We start from the raw sequence: 25706 nt of genomic DNA, 5'->3' as shown, positions 1-25706 counted from the left end.
TGTAGCAAGTCAAATTCCAAAGATGGAACTGAGGACGAGGCGATATATGAAGACAGTGATTTGTCATCAGACACAGATGAGGACGAACTAATGGATGGGAGTTTTGACAGTGATGAGGAGTTGTATAAATTTTATGATGAATAAAGCTTGAGTTCAATAACTTTATATAATACAGTTTGTTTTTGTTTTGTTTTTTCAAATTTCAGGCCCCAAAACTAAGGGGCTTCTTACACATGGGAGCATCTTAAACAAAAAGAGACAGTCTCTCCCATGCAGCATTTACATACTGGGGAAGAGCCCCTTTGGAATTGTCACTAATTGTTTTCTTGTGAGGCCGACTCTGAGACCGAGTTTAATGTACAGGATAGTTCTTGGATTTAATGTCTGTCCAGTAGAGAAGAAGGAAACTGGATTGGGAAGAAGGAGAAATTGAGCTGCCCTGCCAGCCTCGTAACAGCATATCCCAGCGAGAGAATGCTTTTCAGAGCTGTCTCCCATTGGGTGAAGCTGGCTGGGTCTTTACATCCTTGCATGGAGTCATCATGGGATGTGAGCCATGTAGGGAAGGGAGGCAACCTCTGAAGGGGCCCAACACTTTGCATCCTCCAGAGACAGCACTTCCTGTGGCTGGGGCTTCAGTCTTCCAGCAGAGCATCACAGTGTTCTCTCTGTCAGCCAGTCAGTGTGTCCAGAGAACAGAGTCCGTGAACGGACCTCTCCTGTCTTATGGCTGAGGCTGGAAGTGGGATTAGACTGTGTACAGTCAACTCCATCTAAAGCATGTAAAATTGGCTTCTACAAATAAGTTGAATTCAGCTCCAAAAGAAGAAAGGGGAAGTATAATACCAATGTGTACATTAAAAAATTCTGACTTAGGTTTCTTAACAAATCAGGTTGTCTTTAGGTTTTTAAAATAAACGAAAGAGCCTGATTAGGCAGTGGCTCAGTGGATAGAGTGTCAACCTGGGATGCTGAGGACTCAGGTTTGAAACGTCAAGGTTGCCGGCTTGAGCACGGGCTCACCAGCTTGAGCACGACATTGCTGGCTTGTGTGTGGGATCATAGACATGACCCCGTGGGGGCTAGCTGGAGCCTAAAGATCACTGGTTTGAAACCCAAGATCGCTGACTTGAGCCCAAAGTTACTGGCTTGAGCAAGAGGGCACTGGCTTGGCTGGAGCCCCCTGGTCACGGCACATATGAGAAAGCAATCACTGAATAACTAAGGTATTTTTCTATCTGTCTATCCCTGTCTGCCCCCCCTCTCTCTTTCTCTCTCTCTCACTAAAAAAATAAATAAAATGAAATAAACTGAAAAGTAACAGTAGAATTTTATTCAGAACATAGAGTTTTATTCAGAACATAGAATTTGTATGTTTTAGTTCTAAAATTATTTTCTTTTGTTATTAAGTATTTACTAGCTCACAAATAATATAAATAAAAGGACAGCCAGCTTGCATGAACTTCATGTTTACACAGTGTATGATGTTACCGTGTTTTCTGAGTTAACATATATAAGAATCCTGTTTGTTTTCAAAATAATGTATTTTTATTCATATGAATGAACTTACTTGAGCATGGATTTTTTTTAATAGAGCATGTTACAAAAAAAACACTATTAGAAAAAGCTGGGGTTAAGTATTTGACCAAAACCTCAAAGAGAGCAGTGCAATCAGTGTTGACACCCAATCTACTTATTCTTAAAAGCCTCTATTTGTGGTTGCATTGAGGAGACTGATCACGTCTTAACTCTCTTACTCAGCTGTAGCCCCTTGAAAGCAGAATGCTACGGTAGCTTGCCTTGTATCTCTTAGGTCACATAGCATCTAACCCTGCACAGTGTAGACTCATAGAAATATTTGTAAAAATGAATGTGTCAGTAACTTAATTGTGCTGATTAAAATATAATAACCATGAGACATGACATTAAGTAAAATAACATCACCTCAGAAATTCAGTCAGCTTCATTGACATTAGCACTAGTACATTATCTAGAGTAAATCTTACTAAAAACTGGGTAAATCTTTTCCTATTTGACATATATGGCAATATGTGTTTAGGTTATTACATTATTAGTACAAAAAAGCATCAGTCATAAGATGTAAGCAGATTTGCACAAATGCTCTAGAATGAAGAAAGTTCATTTATTTAGCCTCTATTATATGCCAAGTTTTCTGATATGTTCTTAGCATACATTGTCTTATATAATCCTCAAAGAACTCTGGGAAATAAGTGTTGTTTTCCCCCTTTTAAAGATGAGAAAACTGAGGTTCAGCCACTGGAACACTAACTGGTTTAAAAAATTCTAAGATTCAAACACGAATTCACAAAGCAATGTATTTTGAGATAAAGTCATGAAGATGTCCATAGGATTTTGTTGACTCTAAATTATGGATATCACATTAATGACTGTAAATGTGATCTGAAATTCTGTTATTAGAATGTTTTTCTTTTCTTTGACATACAATATATTAGTTTTGAGTGTACATATTTATACAACATAATGATTCAACATATGTATCAATTTTGAAATGGTCACCACAGTAAGTCTAGTTATCATCTGTCACCTTACAAAGTTAACACAATATTATTAATAATATACCCATGTTGTACATTACCTTTCCATATATAATATTTTTTTAATTTTTTTTATTTGTTCATTTTAGAGAGGAGAGGGAGAGACAGAGAGAGAGAGAGAGAGAGAGAGGAGAGACAGAGAGAGAGAAGGGGGGAGGAGCTGGAAGCATCAACTCCCATATGTGCCTTGACCAGGCAAGCCCAGGGTTTCGAACTGGCAACCTCAGCATTTCCAGGTCGATGCTTTATCCACTGTGCCACCACAGGTCAGGCTATAATATTTTTCTTAATGCAAAAATTTTGTACTGTGACCACAGAGGAAAAAAATTTATAAATATTTTGCTATATTTTTATTCCCAGAAATAATGCATACTCATTGAAGAAAATTTAATAATACAGAAAAATGAGATAAATCTAAAAGAAAAGAAAATTTCAAGCATTGGAAAGTGTACCTTGTTTTATAAATGTTGATTTATTACTTGACTTATACCAAGATTCAATGACACATTCTTTGTTGTAAAAAGAATTCTTGAAATCACTTACTATATTTTGTTGGTACAGTATACCTATCATGGTCCCTGTTTATATACAAGAAAACAATTTATTTTGAAATTTGAAACCAAAATGTTAGAATTCACTGCTCAAAGTCCCTTATGGCAATGCCAGAGTTTGGAATAAGTTTTTGAAAACTGGCCAAGCCACGTCAGCGTGTTTTGCCTTCAGAGAGCATACACCATTTCCTTTGAACCATCTTTTTAGCACCGGTGCATTAACAGAACGCATGGGAGGCTGGAAAGGTGCATGACAGCTGGGAGAGATTTTTGTCGAGGCCTCTGAGCTTCTCCAGAAGATGGATGGTGCGGCTTTTCTGCCAGTTCCTTAGCTGTGCCCAGGCTATCATCCCGTCAGGAAACTCGGTGCTGGACCTCACGGTGTTTCTGACAGTTTAGGTGACATTAGGACTTTCCTTTAATCTCCTGGAGCGTGAGTCTCTTTTCCAAGAGTAAGGACCCTGCACCCTCTCATCTTCCTAAGTACAATATCATATAAAGAAAAATTCATTTGCATTTGGAAAAAGAAAAGGACTTTGACTCTTGCGGGTTTGTTTGTGTTGACTGTGCAGACAGTGAATGGACTGCCCCTGAGTGCAGCAGGCGGTTCAGCCGCCTCTCACAGCAGGGACTGTTGACTGATATGTGGTCAGTAGCTTATATTAACCACCAGGAAGTCCAGGCAGTTTCTTTGATGCACCGTTGCACTGAATCTTATCTTTCTCAGTAAATTTACTTGGAAACAAATTACTCCAAGTCTGGAAATAACCTCTTTTGTGTTTCCAATCTGTCTTTTTAGCAACTTGGTCTTGATTTGGAATGGCCCAAAAATAATGCTCCTCGGTTATTTAAATGTCCCTTGTCAGCTATTAGTTAAAAACATGTTCCTGTGAAAGAACTTAAATCTTCTAGCCAGTTCCCAAAGGCACACTGAAATGGGCAGAGGGAAACACAGTAGCAATTGTACCGCATGACTGTGACTGTGACACACAACAGAAGTCGGTAATTGGCTTCCTCATTACAGACAGGGAGAGGCCTTTGACTCTCTCTAACTGCTAAAGAGTGTATATAGTTACTCTGCTGTGGCACTAGGTCCATCGATGGCTGAGTGCTCTCAGACGTGGCAAGGTGACCTGCTGTACAGGTTAGTTCCGGCTGTCTTCATGCGAGTCAAATGGGACAGCCCTTCCGTGTCGCCTGACTGCTGTCAGAGCTCATTTCCCTCTCGGTTAAGTGGTTGAAGATGTTATGTACCAGCAGAAATTCTAGCCAATGGAATTGTAAATAATTTTGTGCCTGGCTCAAACAAGAAGATTTAATCAATTTGTTGTGGATGGATTATAGGAACCACCTTCTGTGACTTCTTTGTTTTTATTATTATTATGTCAAAAGTTTGGAAATGAAGTATATGTTACTATTTGGAAACTTTTCATTGCATGACGATATAAAAAGTTAGGTCATTTGTTTTCCTTTGTCATTTGATTATTTTCTTAGTTATATGACATTTGACACTTGGGCAAGCTAACAATTGAGTATAGCCCATTACTAAAGATTACCTTTCATTGGGAAGCAGGTGTCATTCTTGAGAGCCAACTAAATCTAGGTCAACAGAGGTATCTTAGTGTACAGGACTAAGCAAGACTATATGTGGAAGAACTCAAAGTCCTACAAATGTAAGGCGTTAGTTTTAGTGTTGCACCTGCGTGACCACTAAAGCACCACAGTAGTTCCCAAACTGTACTTTCTGTGCCCTTTCAGAATTCACACGAATGTGTTACCTTTACACTTTTTCACTTAAGGACAGGTGTAGACCAGGGATCTGCTGGTTGAAATGTTCCCCTTGGAGAGGGCATAGGGCGACGTTAGGTTTTGCTGCTTTGATCAGTGTAATTTCAGCTTCTACTTCTTTCTTGCTGCTGAAATTGGAGGTAGAGAAAGCTCCCAACCATCGTTCATTCTCTCAGCCCTTAACCTGCTTTCTTTTCCTCCTAGCAGTCACGATTCTCTTCATCTATTTGTGTTTTAATAGAGAAATACATGTTCCAAAAGGGCAGGAATAGGAACCTTGTTGGTAATTTACTGGCCACTATTACATCTCAATCCCTAGAAAAGTGCTTGCCATGAAGCAGGTATTCAAAAGCCACTAGTAAAACGGGTAAATAACTAACTCCCAATTGTACTCCATTTGCTTGAGAAAACATTCTTAGAGTAAAATTAGGAGGAAGCTGTGTCGGGGATCACAATTAGGCCATAAATATTCCATTTAGCTATGCTACCGTAATTCAGTTATACTGAGGATTAAATCAACAGGATTAGGAATTTAACCACTATTTGTAGTATTTTCCTTATTGATTTAAATACATGATTGAAAAAATGTATTATTATAGGACTGCCTATATGTGAATTATAGGGAATAGAGACAAAGTTAATTTAAGCTGTTTTCACTCCCCTATAATGTTTTTGGGTAAATTGCTACTTCGGGGAAAATGAAAGCTTTAACCCTTGACTGTTATTGTTGAAGGATGATGGAGTCTGAGAAAGTACTTAGTATTTAACCTGCAGTAACAACAGATCTGTTTCCTACATTAATGCTTTCAGACTTACAGGAAACTCTAATTTTTGCCATAGCTACAGTTATTCCAGATGTAAGATTTCTCATTGTTATGTATAAATTCTGACCTCTTTTTTGGTCCCCTGTATGTAACATGAAATGGAGCAAGGGTATTAAAATAGATGAAAATGTTCTTTATAACAAACATTTTATACTTTTGGGGGGGATTTGCAATTTTTAAATTAAATTACACTGAAAATGATTTGTAACAACATTTGTAGGAGTTCGATACACCAGATTCACCCTGGAGAAAGCCTCAGACTCAGAGAAGTGGGTCCAGAAATGTGTGGAATGTTTCAGTTTGGCTGTTAGTGCCTCACTAGGGTTTTCAGGAAATTAGAGCTTTGCGGAACAGATTTACTTTATTGTTTAAGGATTGCCCATAGCTGTGTTTTCCTTTGAAATGCAAGTTTCACTGAGATGACAAAATAACCTTTCTGTCCAGCTCAGAGAATGTGTTCTTTTCAAATTGGAGAAGAATCTAGGTTGTGGATATTAAAAGACAATCTGATGTTACTCCTAAGAAACATTGCCTATTCCATGGGTGGTTCATGTGTATCCCACACCATTTTCAAAACTCAGTAGGAAATCCAATTATTAATGAGATGGTGCTTTTAAAAAGATTTTGAACAAATAATAATGCATTCATTTTTCTAGAAAACCATTTCAAAGGAAACCTCGGATTTTAAAGACTAATGACTTGAGTGAGCAGATATAGGTATTCATACTGCAAGAAACAAGCTACTGGCTTTTGCAGATTCCATCATCACTCAGCTGTTTCTCCTCATTATCAAAATAAATGCATTGTTATTCAGATTCATTGTAGGTCTTAAATTAACTCCTATTGCTTAATTTTGTGTTTCATCAAAGGCCTTGCATATCTTAACTTCTTAAATTATTTATATGCCTAACATCAATAAAATAAAAATTACAAAGAAAAAAATAGAGAAAAGAAAAGGAGGGCCCTGTGTTGAGACTATGAAAAGCGTTTTTTTGTTTGGTTTTTTTTGCTGTAGATCTTGAAGGTAGTTTCAGCAAATTCTCTTAAAAAATAAATACTGCCGTCTTCCAAAATTTTTGCACCACTATAAAAATTAGAGAAGGAATACAGGAGAATGGGTACTTTTCATTTAAAAAATGTTTGTCTTTTTCTTCTTATAGTTTTGCCGAAGCATGTTTACCCATGTTGTTTTTGCCTGAATTTGAATGTAGTGGCATTCCTAAGGAATTACACAGTGAGGGACCATCAGTGTCCTCATTTAAAAACAGAAATGGAAAAAAAAAACACAATTAACACTTGACAACACGGGGATTAGGGACACTGACTTCTCAGGTAGATAGTCAAAAATTTGCATGTTAAATTTTGAATCACCCGAAACTTAACTAATAGCCAACTGTTATTTGGGAGGGAGCCTTATGTTAACATGAACAGTTAATGTATATTTTATGTCTTATATACTGTATTTTTACCCTAAATTAAGCTAGAGAAAAATGTTATTAAGAAAATAAGGAAGATACAACATATTTATAGTACTGTACGTATTTTTTGGAAAAAAAACAACAACAACAGAAAGTGGACCTGCGCAAGTCCAACTTGTGTTGCTTAACTGGGTACTCTGGTTTCCTCCCATGTCCCAAAGATGGCACACTGGATGAATTGTGTCTAAATTGTCCCTGTCTCAGTGAGTGTGGGTGTGAGTGGCCCAGGGAAGGAAGTGTGCCCTGAGCAGCCAAGTGAAACTCTGAACTGGAATGAGTGGGCTGGAAAGTCATCCTCTCACTTGTTTCTGTTCATCTTTCTTCAATGTATATATAGTTCATATTTATTTCAATGTTTCTAAATATTTGAAATGTTTTGGATTTTTATTTTGAAGTTTGATGATGTTGTGACCAGAAATATGGCCTAGGATCTTATATCAATTAGCTGATGGTATGGTATATGTCTTTTGCCTGAAGTTCCAAGAACCTATTGAGGACAGTAGGTGAGGACTTTCTGTACTATAGTTTTTATAAAACTATAAAAAAACACATTTCATTACCAAGACATTTGAAAGTTGTTCATTTTGAATGTGTACTTATTGTTATTTCTAGTTCCTGTGTCACTTGCTCATTTTTTTTCCTGTGTTGTGACAGACAGATTGGTGAATGAGATGCATTTCCCAGCATGGTACTGATCATCTCTGTCTTTGACCTCTATTTCTAACCATTGTTGCAGCAGCTACGGTGAGCATGTTAGAGGACAGAACATTCTGTTAAAAGGTGTACCTAGTGCCTAGCTTCCTATGATGTTTTATATGAATAATACAAAGTCTAGAGGCGAAATTAGTTAGAGTGCCCATGACTCAGCCTCCTTTTCTGGGAAGTGACTCATTTCACATTTATATATCCCTGACTTTGGGCCATGTACCACATTAAGTGCTTGAGATACAAACATGGATTTGCTGGGTCATTGACCCAGAGCAGCCCACAGTCTGGGCAGGGAGGATATGGCATTCATTAAGAACAATAGGGACTTATACACAGTTGGTACTATATTAATGTTATAGCTACCTATCAAGGCAAAAATGTGATTAAATATTCAATATTTGTAGTCTGAGCTGTCAGGACAAGCTAATTCTATGATTTGGAACTTAACGCATAAACTTCTGATTCTACCTTCATATATTTAGCCTAATTAGATCAGCATAATTTTCATTCCTTTTTGTTTTCTTTTCATTTAAAGTAAGATTTCACTCTTTTGCATATCCCATAAAGTCATATGCTTCATGAATAGTCTAATGAATACCTTTCCTTGATTGTCCTGTCGGAAACTCAAATTTACTACATCCAAAAAAGCCTGTCACTCTCTACTCTTGCTCAGCTCCCTGATCTTCCTTCAGCTTTCCCTGTTTCTAAGAATGACACTATCTTTGTGGTAGCCGGAATCAAACCCTCAGAATTCTCTTGGCTCCTTTTCTCTGTCCTTTTGCCTTTTATAACCAACCAACCCGTAAGCCCTTATACACACTGCTATGGACTGAACTGTGTTGAATCCCTACCCCCAAGTGTGAGTGTACTTAGAGATAGGCTTTTAAGAGGTAGTTAATGTTAAATAAGGTCATGAATGTTGGGCCCTAATTTGACAACGACCATGTGAGGACACAGGGAGAAGGCAGTTGTCTACAAGCCAAGAACCAGGAAGAAAAGTCTCTTACTAGAACCAGGTCAAGCTAGCACCCTGACCTCAGACTTTCAGCCTCCAGAACTGTGAAAAAATAATTTCTATTGTTTAAATCACCCAGCCTATGGTATTTAGTTATGGTAGCCAGGATGAACTGAGACACTGGCCTGTGCAATAGTTAAGAGTATCATTCCTTCTTTGTATTGACACTGTCTCTACCTGAGTGCACTGGTCATTACCATTCACACGGACCTCTGAAGTAGAAGGTCTTTTGTCTTTTAATCTCCTCTGGTCTCTGATCCAATCTACACAGTGTTGCCAGATTAAATGTCCTAATTATGCAATTGTTGAATATAAAACCTTTTGTGGTTCACTTTAACACAACAAAATGAAGCATTTAGTTACATAACCCTCAGCTTGTCATTCAAGGTCATTACTCCCTATATACACCCAGTCTAGCCTTTCACCGAATTCTTGCTCTTGTGTGTTGTTCTAGCCAAGTAGGACTACAGGAGTTTTTCTAAATATCCCCTGGGCTTTGCTTCTTTCATTACTTTGTTTCTGCTGAGTTCATTGTCTGACTTGGTGTCCTTCCCATTCCATTCCCTCCCATCAAAATCCTTTGCCTTTTTCAAGGCCCAGCTCAAATGCACCTTCTGTGAATCCTTATCTATAGAACAGGATTTCATTCCTTTACCTTCTTTGATCTCTGGTAGCTCTTTTCTGGCATTTCTCTGTGACAGCAGGCATGTTCTGCTTTGTGCCTCGGCCTTTTGTCTTTTCATAGCCACCTCTATCCCACTAGATTCTAAGTCAGCTCCTGGATGACAAAGAACTTTGGATCCCTGACATATTAAACAGTGTTCTTTAGAGTAACAAATAGACAGACAAAAAACTTCTATGGATTTTAAAAATATAAAAATGATAAACAAATAAAAACACATTTATTTAAAAACATTGAATAGATGTTTAATTTGCCTTGCAACTGCAGTATTCCCTCTATTTGTATCTGTAACTTGAAACTCAAAGCAGTAACTTTTCTATTACTCATATGGTAAGCGTTTCTGTAAATTGAGACTCAGGTGTCCCTTTAAGAAGGGAGAAGAATTGGAAGTGTGAAAAGTGGCCTTTCAGTGGACGATTGACCTTGTTAATCTAATAGCTAAAATATGCTTGGTATTTTTAAGTTTTATTCCTTGTGAGGTGTAAGCAGGCATACTTCAGCTTGCTATAGTATAGGCTTTATAATTTGATCCGACCATCACAGTATGCTTTATAACATGTAGGTATGAGATCATGTCTCCTCAGAAAAAGAAAAAGAAAAAAGCTTTAGCAATGAACTCTCAAGATTGTTTTGTGACATTTCCTTTTTTTTTTTTTTTTTTTTTTTTTTTTGTGGTGTGGAGAAGGAGCCTTAGAGGATGGAGAGGTGCTGCTTTGAAAATGCTCATAAGTTAAGCTGCCGTGGAGCAGATGCTGAATCCTGTTGATAAAGAATTTCATCTGAGCCCTGCTTATGTTATGGCATTGTTTAGCAAGATACTACACGCAAGTCCTGCCCCGTGTGTTTGAAATGGCAGATGTCCACAGTGCAGACTGAGCCTTGGGGCTACATAAGTCTCCGCTCTTCTGGGCCTATTTGCTCAATCACTGGGTTGGCTGGAGGAGAAAAAAAAAAAAGTACAGAGAATTATTTACAAAGCAGCTGCTTTTGGTGCTGCAAATAGAAGTGATCTCTTTAAGATGAGAAAAGCAAACAAACAAAAACCCCAGGAGAACTTGAGTCCACCCCATCAGGTCAAAATACGGACACTGCTTCTCCCTCAGAACTTTGTTTTCATTAAATATCTTTGATACAAGTTAGGTGGTATGATAATGGGACATTCTTTTTTCTTATTTCTGCCCAAAGGAATTTTCAGCTATTTCTTTAAATTTGGCAAAGCACCAGGAAAGTAAAACACTAAGCACCTTCATTCATTTAACAAATACTACACTACTAATACTCTTTTCTTGCTAAGCCTGTGAGTTCAAATACAAGGTTCACGTATCTAAAATAGCATTAATATTGTAAATAAAGTATATATTTGACTTCTGCTGTACTGTATTAAAAGAAAAACACTAGAGGTTTTGGAGATGGGGCTAGGCTGGGGGGAGGGGGGGTGGGAATGTGGTGGAGACAAGTTAGAATGTTTCCCCAATCACATTCTGAGACATAAAGGCTGAGTTTGGAAAAAAAAAAAACTCTACAAGAAGCTTTTCGTTTTTACTATGAAAGTGTACAGTGAGAGTGCATATAGAAAAGATAAAATCCAATCTTCTTAAAAGAATATTAAAGCCATCAGGACATTGTCCTAGTATGCCAATGGGCTCTGAGGAAGAAATGGCTGTGGACAAATGGCAAACTGAGGTTTAAAACGGCACACAAACAACCCTGCGGTTCTCTGTGGTCTTTCCATGGCACCGGGCAACTTGGGAACCACCTCTTCCTAGGGAATGATAACTGATAATCAACATGGCTGACATGTACCGAGGGGAAGCAGTTTATCACCCCAAAAGATGGTTTCTGAGATGTTGATTATTTTAAGCTGGTTATCTTAAAGAAACAAGTGATTCGGAAGTAAGCTTTGACCCTCCCCTTGCCTGCCCAAAGGAAGGAAGCTCTCACCTCTGTGTAATACAAGCTAACGGGAGCTCGCAGGGGAAACCAACGTCTGTCTGTTCGACTCCCCTCAGGGCCCCATTGCACTGGACGGTCCAGCAAGAATTTTTCACGTTTGCTCTTTCTCATCTGCCTGCAGATTGCCTACTTTCCCTTTGGAAATACCCTTCTTTAGACCAAATGTCATATAAGCCTCAATTCCCAATGTGTCTTAGGATCCCGTATTCTTAGGGAGCCCCGTGTGTACATACATAATACTTTTGATCATTTTTTCCTGTTAATTTATTAGTCCAGCCAGAAGCGTTTAGAAGGGTAGAGGGAAAATAAATTTTTCAATCCTCACAGTACATGTATGTTGTGCACCCACTGCTTGTTTTTTGTCTTTCATCCCCTAGAGTCTGTGTGTATGACTTCTTGCACCCACAGGAGTGTACTTGCACATGCACGTGTGTGTGCACACATGACCATACGTGTCTGGTTGCTCAGTGTGATGAACCACTGTCCTTTCCACTCTCTTAGGATTTTTCTTCTTATTTTAGGAAAATATTTTTTCCTCTCCTTTTTCTTCTCACTTTTTTAATAGTTTTTTTAATAGCCCTCCTTTTTTTGTTTGTTTTCTTTAAGTTTATGGAGTAAAAAATGAAACAAAACAAAAAACTGTGCTTAACAGTCTCCCAGACTCCCTCAGTTTATGGCATCCCAGTATCTCTGTAACTTTTTTCCTGTACCCCTGAGCCAAAAGAAGTGCTTCACAGTTCCATTAATGAACACAATGACTGTTTATGTCTTAACAACAACAAGCGTTTAGAAAAAAATAATTCATGCAAATCTAAAGAAAAAAATCTTTTAATTTTATACTTAGAATCCCATAATTACTTAGTAATGGGTTATGTGGTCTGTTGGTTACCTCCCAGCTCTCAAACCTAAGTCAGATTAGATATTATCCTCCTATTTTTTTTATTATTTTATTATTTATTTTTAGTGTGTGAGAGAGGGACAGACAGACATGAAGGAAGAGAGATGAGAAGCATCAATTCATGGTTGTGGCACCTTCGTTGTTCATTGATTGCTTTCTCATATGTGCCTTGACCAGGGAGCTCTGACTGAGCCAGTGATCCCTTATTCAAACCAGTGACCATGGGGTCATCTCTATGATCCCACACTCAAGCCAGCAACCCCGCACTCAAGGTAGTGAGCCCATGCTCAAGCTGGTGAGCCCACACTCAAGCCAGCAACCTTGGGGTTTTGAACCTGGATCATCTGTGTTCCAGGCCAATGCTCTACCCATTGTGCCACCGCCTGGTCAGGCTCATATTGGTTTCAGTGCAGTGTTTTTATATCATAAACATAATCAAAAATCAATTTTGGAAAATTATGGCATCATTGAAATGAATATTATATCTAATATTGAATCTGTGAATTGCTTCAAGCTAGTCGTATGTGTGGTACCTGATGGATATTGCCGTGTTTTTTAATATATTAAAAATGCTTTACCGTTCTCTGAATTTACTCTTACATCTTAGAGTATTATGATACACAATTTGGAAACTGTTGGGTTTATAGCAAAAAAAAAATTGTATGAGAGTAAAATAAAATCAGATGCTTGAAGTGGAAGCAGACATAGTAAGGCCATTAATCTTAAAAGTCCCTCAAGATGTCCTCAAATTCTTTTTAATTTCCACCTATTATTTTTATCCACCTATTATTTCATTCTCTTGTGATAAAGTTTACTTTTCTCAAGCACTTGCCTTAAGATTAAAAATAAAGAATTTTATTTCTAATCATTTTTTGTTTATTAGTACTCCATTTATATTTTAATAAACATTACATATATATAGGTATACATGATGATTAAATATACATATACATAATAAAATGATTACTACAGCCATACTAATAACTTATGATCTCATTAAAGTAGATGAATATTATTTTAGACTATTCTTTTCATTAACTAATTACCATTACAGGTTAATTTAGCTTTTGAACTAAAGCTAGGTATCCAATAATGAACTATTTCTAACAATGTCATGTGGAACATATTCTAACTTCCAACGAGTTAACTCACAAACACACTTCTGGAAGCTAACTTACCTTTCTTTAATTGTACGTTTAGGCATTGATGCCCCAGCATAAAGAATTTCACTCTATGTCACTTTGAAGTTATTTTCTTTCCTGATTGTCCAAACCACAGGCACACTTTTGGTGCAGCAGTTTGGAGTTTGCTTGTTGCCTGGGGTTCCTACCTTTGTAACTTCCAATTGTGAATGTGTTTCTCGGCATAAATTAGTGGCAAGGCTTAGGGATAAAGAAGCAATGTGGCGATGGGAAAGCTTGCCACTGAAATTGTCTTTGGTGACTTTTTTTTGCCTTTAAACAGATTACTGATCCTGGATTAAAAACCTGCAAACTGTCTATGGATGGTAAATCAAATCAAGGATCCAAATGCATCAGCTTTATTATTTTTAATTAAACATCTTTTAAGATAAATGTTAGCACAATGAGTACAGAATTTTTTGTTTTAAAAACTTTTGGCTGGTGTTTTATAGTACAATCTTGAGATGTATTCTTTAAATAAATAAAAACTGCTAAAAATAAAAACAGGACCTAATTTGGTCGTGGAATATATGTTTCTAAGTGAAATCCAGAAAATAAGTTTACGTAGCATACCCTTGTTATAAACGAATGTGTGTCGGCCAGTAAGTTTTACGGTACAAGGAACCAAGTAACTTCACTTTCCTCCTAAGTAAACGAAAAAACACTGTCATTCAACTGACAACTGACTTAATTTACAGGATGTTTTTCTGTTTATCTTTCAGACTTAATTGATTTGATCCAAGGTATCTTGTGACTGCTGGCTGGAATTGAGGTTGAAGGTAGGTTTACATTGATTATAAACTGTGAAATAATAGAGAGACCCCCAGGCCTTTAGACAGCTGGGTTAGAGTAGTCGTGCACAGTGTGGTAGAAAGCTGAACTTAGTGCAAACTAGATACCTTTCAAACTTGAGGCACTTACAAATGTGCTTTCCTGAGTTGTGTTTGTTTTTGTAGTACTACACTCTCTTTGATTATTGTTTCATTTATTTTCACCTGTTTTACGAGCTGAAAGTCTTTAAAAAAAAGATCCAATTCAAATTCATTCATTCAATAAATATACATATCAAAAGAATGACTTTTTGGCAAGGTTGGTTCACATTTTAAAGAATGGTCAGTTTTCTAAATTGGCAGAAAAACACTTAAAGCTCACGGTTTGGTACTCATATTACTGAGGATGGTAGAGCTGAAGAATTGCTTAGCAATTGCAAATTTCAATTAAAAGAGCAGAGGTTTAAGATGTCGTTCCTTTTTGTTCTATTTTCTTGTCAGTTGGTTTTATGGGAGACCCAAACCAGCTTACCTGAGTTTAGTGGAATAGTAGTCTTAGAGGGCACCCACATCAGCGGGCTTAGCACTTCTCTCATCCTTTCCATGTTTTCCTCTGAAAGTGTATTCAGACTTTAAAACAAAATAGACCCTGATTGAAATGAGGACTTTTGTTGCTCATAAAAGAGCAAAATGCCATGTGTTGTTAATCTTTTTGTATTGGCTTTTGATGGATAATTAACATAAAGGAAAGCACTGGCGTTTCCAATATGCTTACACACATCAGGACGTTAGCCTTTAGAGCCCGTGTCTACCCTCAGATTTGCAGTGTCTAGCACATATCAGGCACGTGGTAAGTAGGCACCTTTGGCGGCTTCAATTGTACTCTTGCAAATGCACACGCGCGCACACACACATACACACCATTATTTCTCTTTTAAATATACAGTCTTTGTTTTGCTGTCCTTCAAATTTGTATGGATTGTAACAAATATAACATGTTGGAATCATGCCTACTGATAATTAGCAACTTAAGAAAAAAAAATAAAGTGTCTACGCAAGTTGTAGTTAAAAGTCCTTATTTGTAAGCAGTAGTATTTGTGTTCATATATAGTTTGGTGCTGAATTTATTGAAGATACTTAGCCTGCCTTCCTTTCATATTCAGTCCTCAGTGTATTGTGTGTAAACTTGCACACATTTAAACATGTAATTTTTTGTAAGATTTGAACTTTTTGCTACTTTTATTCCCAGCCAATCCCTACCCATCTGCTAAACAGAAATTACAGTAGGATGACATCTTTGTCAAAGTATAAATCTTTGAGTCAGAAATATTTCCAATGCACAGGGTTTTTGGGATCATTAATTTGTTTATTTTAATTAAAAATAAATTGTATTTTGTCTTTTTCATTTTTGAATTTTTGTATTTTGGTATGATCAACATGGCAACCTAATATCTCATCTCATTTTTCCCACTTCTAAGAAAAAAAGAAACTAAGAGAAACATAAACAAAGAAAAAAATTAAAATTTTTGTTTATAAATAAAACAGTAACTGTAAAAATAATACCAAAAGTTTTTTCTGTGTCGGATCCTCTAGAAAAGCAGCTAGATGTAGCAAGGCCTTTTAAAAATTTACTAATCCACCTGAAACAGCCAGAAACAACCAGATTTTCCATTCAAAATGCAGTATGTAGTGAAATTGCCATTCTTTTCTCAACTAGAGATATATGTTCTTTTGCTTCAGGAAAAAGGGATTCCCTCATAAAAAAAAACTTATTTTTCTATAATAATAGTAGCCAAGCAAAATATCTAGTGTTACTAGTTAAAAGCAAGATAGATATAGTGAAATATGAAATGGGTTGTCAGAAATGTCCGTGCACTTCTTTCTCCACAGCATGGGAAACCATCATCAAAATGAAAAGGAAACCTACTAAAATAGAGGAAACATTTGTAAATAATATATCTTATATGGGGTTAATATCCAAAATATATGAAGAACTCATGGAACTCAATAACAAATAAACAAACGATCAGATTTAAAAATGGACAGAGGATCTGAGTAAACCTTTTCCAAAGAGGATATATAGATGGCCAACAAGTACATGAAAAAAATGCTTAATATCACTTATCAGAGAAATGCAAATCAGAACCACAATGAAATATCACATCACTCCTGCTAGAATGGCTATTATCAAAAAAGACAAAAAAATAGCAAGTGTTGGTAAGGATGTGGAAAAGAGGGTACACTTTTTGATGCAGCCACTATAGAAAACAGCATGGGGATTCCTCAAAAAACTAAAAATAGGCCTACCATATAACCCAGCAATTCCATTTCTGGGTATTTATCCAAAGACAATAAAAACACTAACTTGAAAGATATATTCATTTCTGTATTTATTGCAGCATTATTTACAATAGCCAAGATGTGGAAGCAACCTAAGTGCATCAAAAGATGAATGGGTAAAGATATTGTAATATATAATATATGTGTGTATACATATCTATAAAATGGAATATTATTCCGCCATAATAAAAATAAAATCTTGCCATTTGTGACAGCATGGATGGACCTTGAGGTCATTATGCTAAGTGAAATAAACAAAACAAAAAAAGACAAATGTCACATGATCTCATTTATATGTGGAATCTAAAACAACACCGAGGTTCATAGATACAAAGAAAGATTTGGTGGTTGCCAGAGGTGGGGGTGGTCAGGTGGTCAACATGGGCAAAGGGGTCAAAAGGTACAAACTTACAGGTATAAGGTAAGTAAGTCATGAGGATGTGATGTACAGTGTGGTGACTATAGTTAATAATACTCTATTACATGTTTGAAAGTTGCTAAGAGAGTAGATCTTAAAAGTTACCATTATAAAAAAAATTCTGTAACTATGTATGGTGACAGATGTTAACAAGACTTACAGTGGTGATCATTTTGTAAAATCTACAAGACAAATAAATCTTTGACCAACTATGTAGTCAACCTTCAGTACCGCCTCAGGGAGAAGTTCCATTTCCCTTCAACTTGCTTCCTGTTGCTTTATACTTCTTTATGTTATAATTATTTCTGGCTATGTCTTATTTCCCTGGCAGTCTAGCACCTGGGCTCTTCACCTTTGTCCCTCCTGCCCTGGTAGGACCTTGAAGTGGACACCCAGAAAGTGCTTATTGTGTGAATGATAGAGATTAGAAACAATAATGAACAATTTTATTACATATCTCTAAACTAAATATATAGCTATATATAAATATATGTATATGTAAGTGTATATATAGCTATATATATATGTAAGTGTATATACAGCTATATATATGTAAATGTATATATAGCTCTCTCTATATGTATATGTAAGTGTATATGTAGCAAGTATTAAATACTGTATTCCCTGATGATGGGAAAAGGTGAGCAAAAAGCTTAAACAAATCACCTGAAAGACATTTGAAACGGTGATTATCGTTGCATTTGAAGGATTTAAAATATAAAAATATGAAAAAAGTGATTATTTTGTTAATCTACTTTATTTCAACATTGAGCATAATGTAATAGCCATATCAGGATGAAAACATAGTCAGAATTATATTGACAGTCTCTTTGAGATTCGGGAAAGTTTTGTGGAATGCCTTACTATTTGTTTCTCACTTTAAGGAGAGCCACAAAGCTGCTAGAATCACATTTCAGACTGGAAAGACCAGTTAGTCCCAGAAGATTTTGCTTTTTCTTGTGTAGCTTTCTGAAATCTGAATCATCATAAATACTTATTTTTTCCTTTTTCGGAAAATCGATCTCTTCCCATTACAGACATTGCAATGAAGAGGTGGAAGGAGGTAGAAGGGGGTGTGAGAGGGAAACTCAGTTGTTGCCTCTCCGTCTCCTCATGTGACCCAACGAAATACCTTAGGAATGTGCGTTTTCAGAATTACTCTTTATTTTGACACAAAATCTTGACATATTGAGGCAACTGGCTTGTCGATGCCATGCTACAGAGGACAAACAGGAAACCAGAAATATCTTAAATAACAAGCAGTGAATCTCTTTTTTCCATGTGAGAACAAAAATGTTTCAGCTGATTGTTTTTATCTTAACTAAATGTTTGTAGTATCAAGTGGCTACAAAAGACAGCCACCTGGATATGTTTTCATACACACTCCACGAGTAAGAAATCAATTCTGTGGATTTCATTCACTGACCAAGTTAACTTGTATTCTTTTCCTGAATTCATCCGAAAGAGTGCCATTTCGGAAAATAGCCCAGGGGATCGTTTTGTAGACAATTTACATCATTAAAGAATACCATGACTTCCATTTGGGCCTATATCTTATTAGGACAGTTTAGAGGATATAAAAATTTCACTGCATTTTATTTTTGTGTAAGAAGTTCATTCATTTAGAAATCTTGCATTTTTTTTATGGCCTACTTATTGCAAAGTAAGAACTTAGTATTATTAAAAGGGGATATGCTTTTTTTGTTTCTCAGTTTCTATAAATCAACATGCAACTCATTAAGTTTCATCTCAGTTTTTTATCTAAGACTAAAAATTAAATTGCTTAGCAGAGAAAGGAATGTAACATAATTTTATATATATTATATAAAATACAATATATATGTTAATATATATAATATATATATGTTAGATTGATACATAGCTGTGCGTACTGGCGTTGGAGAGTTTTGCCAGTAAACAATACAAGACCTTTTCTTTGGGGTATACTTGATGGGTATTCCTGTCAAAAAAGATAAAATTATTTGTTTTCTCTCAACTAATTCCTTTCAGTTATTTAGCAATATTAAAAATGTTACTTGAAAACTGTTTGTCATAACAAACCAAAGTGAATTTGGCTTCATTCCATATTATTCTATGTCTTATGACTATCAGTTTATGTTTAGAGTTTTTGTTTTGTTTATATTTCCTACCATCACTTTAAATCTAGCAACGAACTGAATAAAAAACACTTAGTCCATTATATACATGCATCTACAGCTATATTTATATATCTACCCGCCTCTTTCTTTCTCAAATAAAGTTTATAGTTCAAAAATAAAATAATTATATTGACTAATTTTTAGACTATAGGTAGATATTTGGAACTTAAATACTAGAGAAATTTATTGAACCAGACAGAATTTTTACAATAAACTATTCTTTTGTGAAATATAAATGTTTTTTAAAATACAGAAAAGTATTTTTTGGGGGGAAAAAGTAGAAAAACACATTATCCAAATGTAATTACTTGCTTATAAAATGCGATTATACACTATTCAGTGATGGTTTCATTTATAAGTATTGATCTTTAGAATTATGAATGAGTGAACTTGATATCTTTTGCCTAAAGATGTTTCACCTCTAGAGTGGAAATTACTTTTTCAGTCTTGCCCTTAAATCTATTGTCATGTATAAGTGCCTTGTCAGAAGTAGCTCTCTAGGTACAAGATTAAGGTGCAAGCATGAGCTAGCCTAATTTAAAACAAACAAACTATATTGGCATTTTAAAGGGTCTTAAGCCAGCTATAAGAAATGTGAGCCCTATTAAGGAGAATCAATTGAACAACAGGGATGAGAAACTCAGATGTCTTCATGGAGGAATTGAGAGCTTCATTTCTGAAACCATTAGGGAAAGTAAATGACAAGATTCCTTCCCTTTAATTGTGACTTTCCCTGCCCCACCCCAAAGTTTCCTTTCATTTCAAAAAAATCAAATAAGTTTGGAAATATGGGATAATGGGTCAGTAAGCAGGATGTTTAACTTGATAGGCAACTTGATAAATGCAAACATTTTTTCATTTCGCTGTGACTCTCCATTATTTCTCAGGGACTCAGGGACCTGTTACAGACCATCTGGCAACTGTGTCACAGGGAGAGGACCTTTGTCCTTATAACCCTTGGGGTTTTCTACCTGTTTACTATTTGGAAATAAAGATGTAAACCTTCTACTGTTAGTATGTTTAAAACATATACGAGCAGTCATGTAAAACTAGGTGAAATTAATGACCAAAGAGAAATTGTATATTCAGGCTAGGCTATTATATAGGTGTTTCAGTGGCAGGAAAGTTACTGTCTCTTCTGTTTCATACAAGTATGCACAACATAAAAAACGACATGCTACATGTTAATAGCTATTTAAGTTACTTTAAAATATCTATGGTACTTCAGTAATCATGCATCGAATATAAATTAAAATTCTGCAGAGAAGTTACCTAAATAGTTTATATTTCCCTCTATCAAACATCACTGTGTTCCTTTCACATTGTAAGCACTGAATAATTGTTGATTTTTTAATTTTCCCACATCTAGGCAGTTTTCGTAAACTTTCTTGTTGGTGATCACTGAGGTGCTCAGTGGCAGAAGGAGGAAGAGACCTAGTGGCCAAGTTGTTCTAACTTTGTGTTTAGAAAACGCAGAAGCTCTTCATCATTACATACATAGAAGATGCAAGAGTCAATTCCTCAGTGACCAATAAGGTGTGGACAACTTTTAGAAATATGTGTTTGGTCACTGTAATATATGATCATATGCCAGTGGGAGACATAAAAAGTTTTTGAAATGTGATTTGATTTGGTTTGGCTTTCTCTGAAAGTGTTCTCTGGTAAATGGTTTGCCTCTGGAGTAGATAGAGTATCTTCACCCCTTCCATATCATGGTTTGCTCAGATATTTTTACTAGTTCATTATTTATCTCAGAAAAGATGACATACACACGTGTAGTTCTTGACACTTATTTCATTATTTCATCATTTGACACTGTTATAAATGGTGTCCCACTCACCTCGTTAAGCAGTGTATCATTTGGTTGGATTCAGGAGTCATTAGCTAAGGGGACCCCACATGGAAATACACCACTTCACAGGGTGAAAAGATGGTGAGGGTGGAGTGGGGGGTAAGAAAGCAGTGTCCCCAAGGAAAAGAAAAGTTTGTGTAAAATATTGTAGTCGCAGATAAATGCTTGATTACAAAAGAAAAAGTTTTTCAATTTTTTTTTTCAAAAAGAAATAAATAAATAAAAGTAAAGCAGCCTAGACAATGACCTTTTTTTTCCTGGTCTAGTCTTTGGGAAACCAGATTGTTTTCTTCAGTGTCATAGTTTCATAGGAATTTATAAATGATAGTATTTCTAAATCATGGATACTAAATCTGTACTCTCATGTTGAAATCTTCGCAATTTGAAGTAAGCCTACTTAAGAAGTTGCAGTTTCAATGAAACAGAATAGTTATTAAGAAATCTACTATTGAGCATACATTTGTAGTTCATTTGAGTGCTGGGTTCTGTAGCTTTTTTAGGAGAATTAAAAATGGTTTTCTTGTTCTCTGAAAGCTTGCAGTCAAGTTGAAGAAAGGGAAAACTAATGCATATAAAGAGTAACTAATAAGTTGTGATATAATCAAACATTAAGTACAGACATACTTTCTAGAGAGATCCAGCGAAGTTATAATTCACCGTTATTTACAAGGACCTCATATAAAAAATAAAAAAGGAAATTTCAATTGGGTTTAAAGGTGAATGGAATTTAAATAAGCATAATAGGAAGTGGGGGAGAAAGAAGTGGGTTTCTTGAAAGGGGTCTATGGAAGCCAAGGCACAGAGAAGGGATTGAGGACTGACTGGGAAGTTAGAAAACATGAAACGGCACAGGACAGGTGTGGACCTGGATTCCACCCCTTCCTTCTCTCTTTCTGTCTCAGTCTTTCACATTTTTCTTTCCACAAATAGTGGTTGAACTGCTTTTATGTGTATCTGTTTTTTTAAACTATGAGCAAAAATCCAATGCGTCATGAGATTTTTCGTGCTCTTTTGTGCACGAAATTTCTACATAGAGAAATATTCATGTGGGTGTCTGTTCTAAAAGCTTCTACTAAATTATGTGTTTTGTATTAGGTTTTGTGAAAGGAAAGAAACATCAATATCTTGACACATAGAACTAAATGTTCCAAGTGACATCCATGCTATCTGAATTTGTTTATTTTAGTATAGATATTACCAAGCTTGTTTATAAAGTAAATGGAGTGGTAGAATTAAGTACTATATTTCTTTATTAAACTTTACATTGGAGATTTGATATTTTACCATTTAAATGATTTATCTTATCTCAAAGGGCTCCACTTCAGGGAAGGGGGTTAACTTGAATTGAAATTGTTGGGGAAATATAATTAAAAACAAAAACTTCTCCCAACCCAGAAATTCTTTCCATAAAGGTATTAGAGAAAGAAAACCCTTATGTTATTGAATAAGCATTAACTAGAATTCCAGTGATGCTTATCACAGGCAGTCTGCTAAGAGATTGTAAAGACCTAAAGCAAGTTCACCCTTTTATATAGCCAAGCTGATACAACCCATTACATACATGCTTTCAAGATAACAACGGATAGTCCTCAGGTAAGAGGACTAAATTTACTTGGCAATTGGGGTGACCATCTGTATAAGCTAATTGATTTTCACCGGAGGAGAGACGAAGTTCTCTATCTTTATGACAGGAAGTTGTTTTACAGCTTGGAGCAAGGAACCCAGGAAGTTTGACTCTTACTCTCCCACAAGAATAAGGAGATAATGAGCTTTTCCCTTCTATGTTTGCATTTAAAAAAGAAGGCTCCCAGACACTTGAGTAAACATTCTGGAGTGTGAGAATGGCCCCAGGCTTAAACGAACTGTTACAAAGATTTACATACATTTGAAAGGACAGTGAAAGAAACTCTGACAGAAAAAGGAGAGGGACAAAGTCTCTAACCTTATTTCCCACAGAGAAAATTAAGCCTCTTATTTTTAATTTGTGTTTATTTCCCCTTACAATGAATAAAATTGTTGTTTCCGAAGAAAAATAGTCAACAAATGGTTTTGGTTGTCTGAATATACTACTATATATTCTAAAACAAACGGACAAAAATAGGCTTTAAAATGGAAAGATTTGGTAAAAGGGTCATTCCTTCCACACAGTCAGCCATCGGGTTGCTGGGTGACGAGCAGGTGATAAAGCTCAGATTTGGCCTCCGTAAGGTGGGTTTCTGTGGAGAGAGAACTGACTGCATGAAAAGAACATAAACTATTCTTTAAGTGGTTTCAGATTGGGCATTCACAGCTTTCTGGTTCCTTTTTTAAGTGAACTCCTCAACTGAAGAACCTGGGTACTCATTGAAATGCTAATGTTTGGCCATCTGCCTTTTTTTTTTTCTTCAAAGCAACGCAAGCTGGAGGTCACGTGACCCTAATCACTGCAATTATGAGCTTAGGTCGCTCCCAGAGTGAGCATCTGCTGATGATAAATAGATCAGGAGATTGTGAAGGCCAGGTTTCCTTATAGGACAGCCAATGATTCATTTCTTAATATGTATATACAGGGTTGAGAACGGGCCTCCCCAGGACGGCGCTGGGGACTCATGAGAGCCTTTTACTTCTTCCTTAAAGAATTTAAATTAGAGGCCTGCCCATAATAAGAATTATCATCAAAAATAACTTTTTATGGCCTATCTATAGGGCAGGGCAAGCTTATAATTACTGAACATCTGCTTTTCTTAATCTACAAACGACCTTTCTTCCTCCTCTCTGAAGCGCCAAGGTGCCTTACCTCATCCTTAGCACAGAGTGCCCAATAGACCGCATCTTCCCTTTCTGTCTCTGACCTCCTCCTGTGTGTGGGGCCTCTGACTCTCCCGTATATGTGGATTCCCGTACATACATTTGTAATTAAATCTGGGTAATGTTACTCTGTCTTATCCTGATTTGGTTATTAGAGCAGCCAGCAAAGCCTATGGGGTAGAGGATAGTTTCTACTTGCCCACATAGACACATATAGAGCTAAGACCCATATGCTTTAATGGAAGCATTCTTTTCCCCATGTAGGTTTTTTACCCTTCAACTTTCTCTTTAAGGTTAGTAGGAAGAGTTGAAAATTCAGTTTTGTGTGTGTGTGTGTGTGTGTGTGTGTGTAAAATTAGCATTCTAAAGAAGAGTATGGAGAAAACTCTGCTAATGACCAATAAAGAACGTAGATTTTGGTTCTCTATGCAAAAAGAAAAGAAAGTCACAAGGGCTCAGTCTTTCCAGCAGAAATGCTATTTTGTATTATTTTGTTTTGTTTTATTAATTTGGAGGTGAAGGACTAACTTCAAATTATAAGGGTAGGTATTTAAGGGGAAATTCTTCAGACAGCCTCAGGCCTTCAGAGTCATCCTTTAACAAGGCAAACTGTCTCCCTTTTCAGAAAGCCATTTATTTCTTCAGGTTAAATAGTTATAGTTTCATGGGATGGATTTTATCAGTGTTGTTTACCTTGCTGCTTATCACTTATACTTTTCAGACTGTACAAGACTCACTGTTTTAAGTTTTGTATGCATTACTGGATTTATTTTTAATTTGGCCAATAGCATGCAATCACTTATGAGCAAAACTCTGTTCATGCTAAATTGCATTTTGGGCTATGTGACAGTAACTGGTCAATACTGTCTGAATTGATATCGATTAATGACAGTAAGATTAATGAGATTAAACATAGTGCATTGCATCTTCTTTTGAAAATCTCTCATTATACTAACTTGCTTCCAACGTCAAGTTCAGTACTTTTCATAATTTCCTACTTTAGTATTGAGGCAGGCTAGCCTTATTTCCAGTCTGTGTAAAGTGACACTTAGGACATTATTAATTAATTAAGCAAATGCTTTGTAAGCACTACAATGTGCCAACAAGTGCGTTAGAGCTTTACACATGTATTTGACACATCTAAATATAATGTGGAGCTTGCCAATGATTTATTCTCCTCTGTTAACAACTTAAAAATGCAACAATTGATGGCTTTTCAACACCATTCTGGGGCAGCACCTGTCAAGTTCCTCCATCTCCCCATCCCTTTTTTTTGTTACTAAGAAAGGACACAATTTACATCTTAACAATAAAGGATGTCATGTTGGATCATAACCTTTTTCTCCTACCTTCATAGATCTGTCTTAATTCTTCACCTTGCTTCTTATGAACCTTTTAATCCTCTTTAAAAAAAAATTGCTTCCACTGTAATGATTGATATCTGTCCTTCCCACTTTCCAGAGAAAGCACAGTTAAGAGGCTTTGCTGAATTGGAACTCTGTAGTGGCAACTCTGCCTTTCCGAGGTAACCTAAGAAGCACATTCACGGCCTACGTGACCTGATAAGCCAGGAAATCTGGAGTTTGAGATCAAGAATTTAACCTTTAGGTATTCCATTTTATAACATATTTTAAAGAAGTTTCACATGCTAAATTCAATAGTTATTGTTTACATGATTACCAGAGCCCCCACGATATTATTCTTTTCAATAAATGAGAGATGAACT

The 25706-nt window shown here is 36.2% G+C and overlaps 1 protein-coding gene across 21 annotated transcripts in view; it reads left to right on the top strand.

Annotated features, from left to right (window-relative positions):
- Positions 1 to 25706, top strand: part of MAP2 (microtubule associated protein 2) — a 294399-nt gene that overhangs the window by 67477 nt on the left and 201216 nt on the right. For 20 of the 21 annotated variants that reach the window (XM_066233547.1, XM_066233546.1, XM_066233545.1 and 17 more), the window contains exon 2: positions 14377 to 14433. The exons of the other annotated variant lie outside the window; for it this stretch is intronic. The gene's annotated coding sequence lies outside the window, so the exon portion shown is untranslated. The remainder of the gene's footprint in view (positions 1 to 14376; positions 14434 to 25706) is intronic. 21 annotated transcript variants of the gene reach the window in all.

Source organism: Saccopteryx bilineata, chromosome 5 (genome assembly GCF_036850765.1).
Source record: "Saccopteryx bilineata isolate mSacBil1 chromosome 5, mSacBil1_pri_phased_curated, whole genome shotgun sequence".
NCBI lineage: Eukaryota > Metazoa > Chordata > Mammalia > Chiroptera > Emballonuridae > Saccopteryx > Saccopteryx bilineata.
This window is presented reverse-complemented; position numbering and strand designations above follow the sequence as displayed.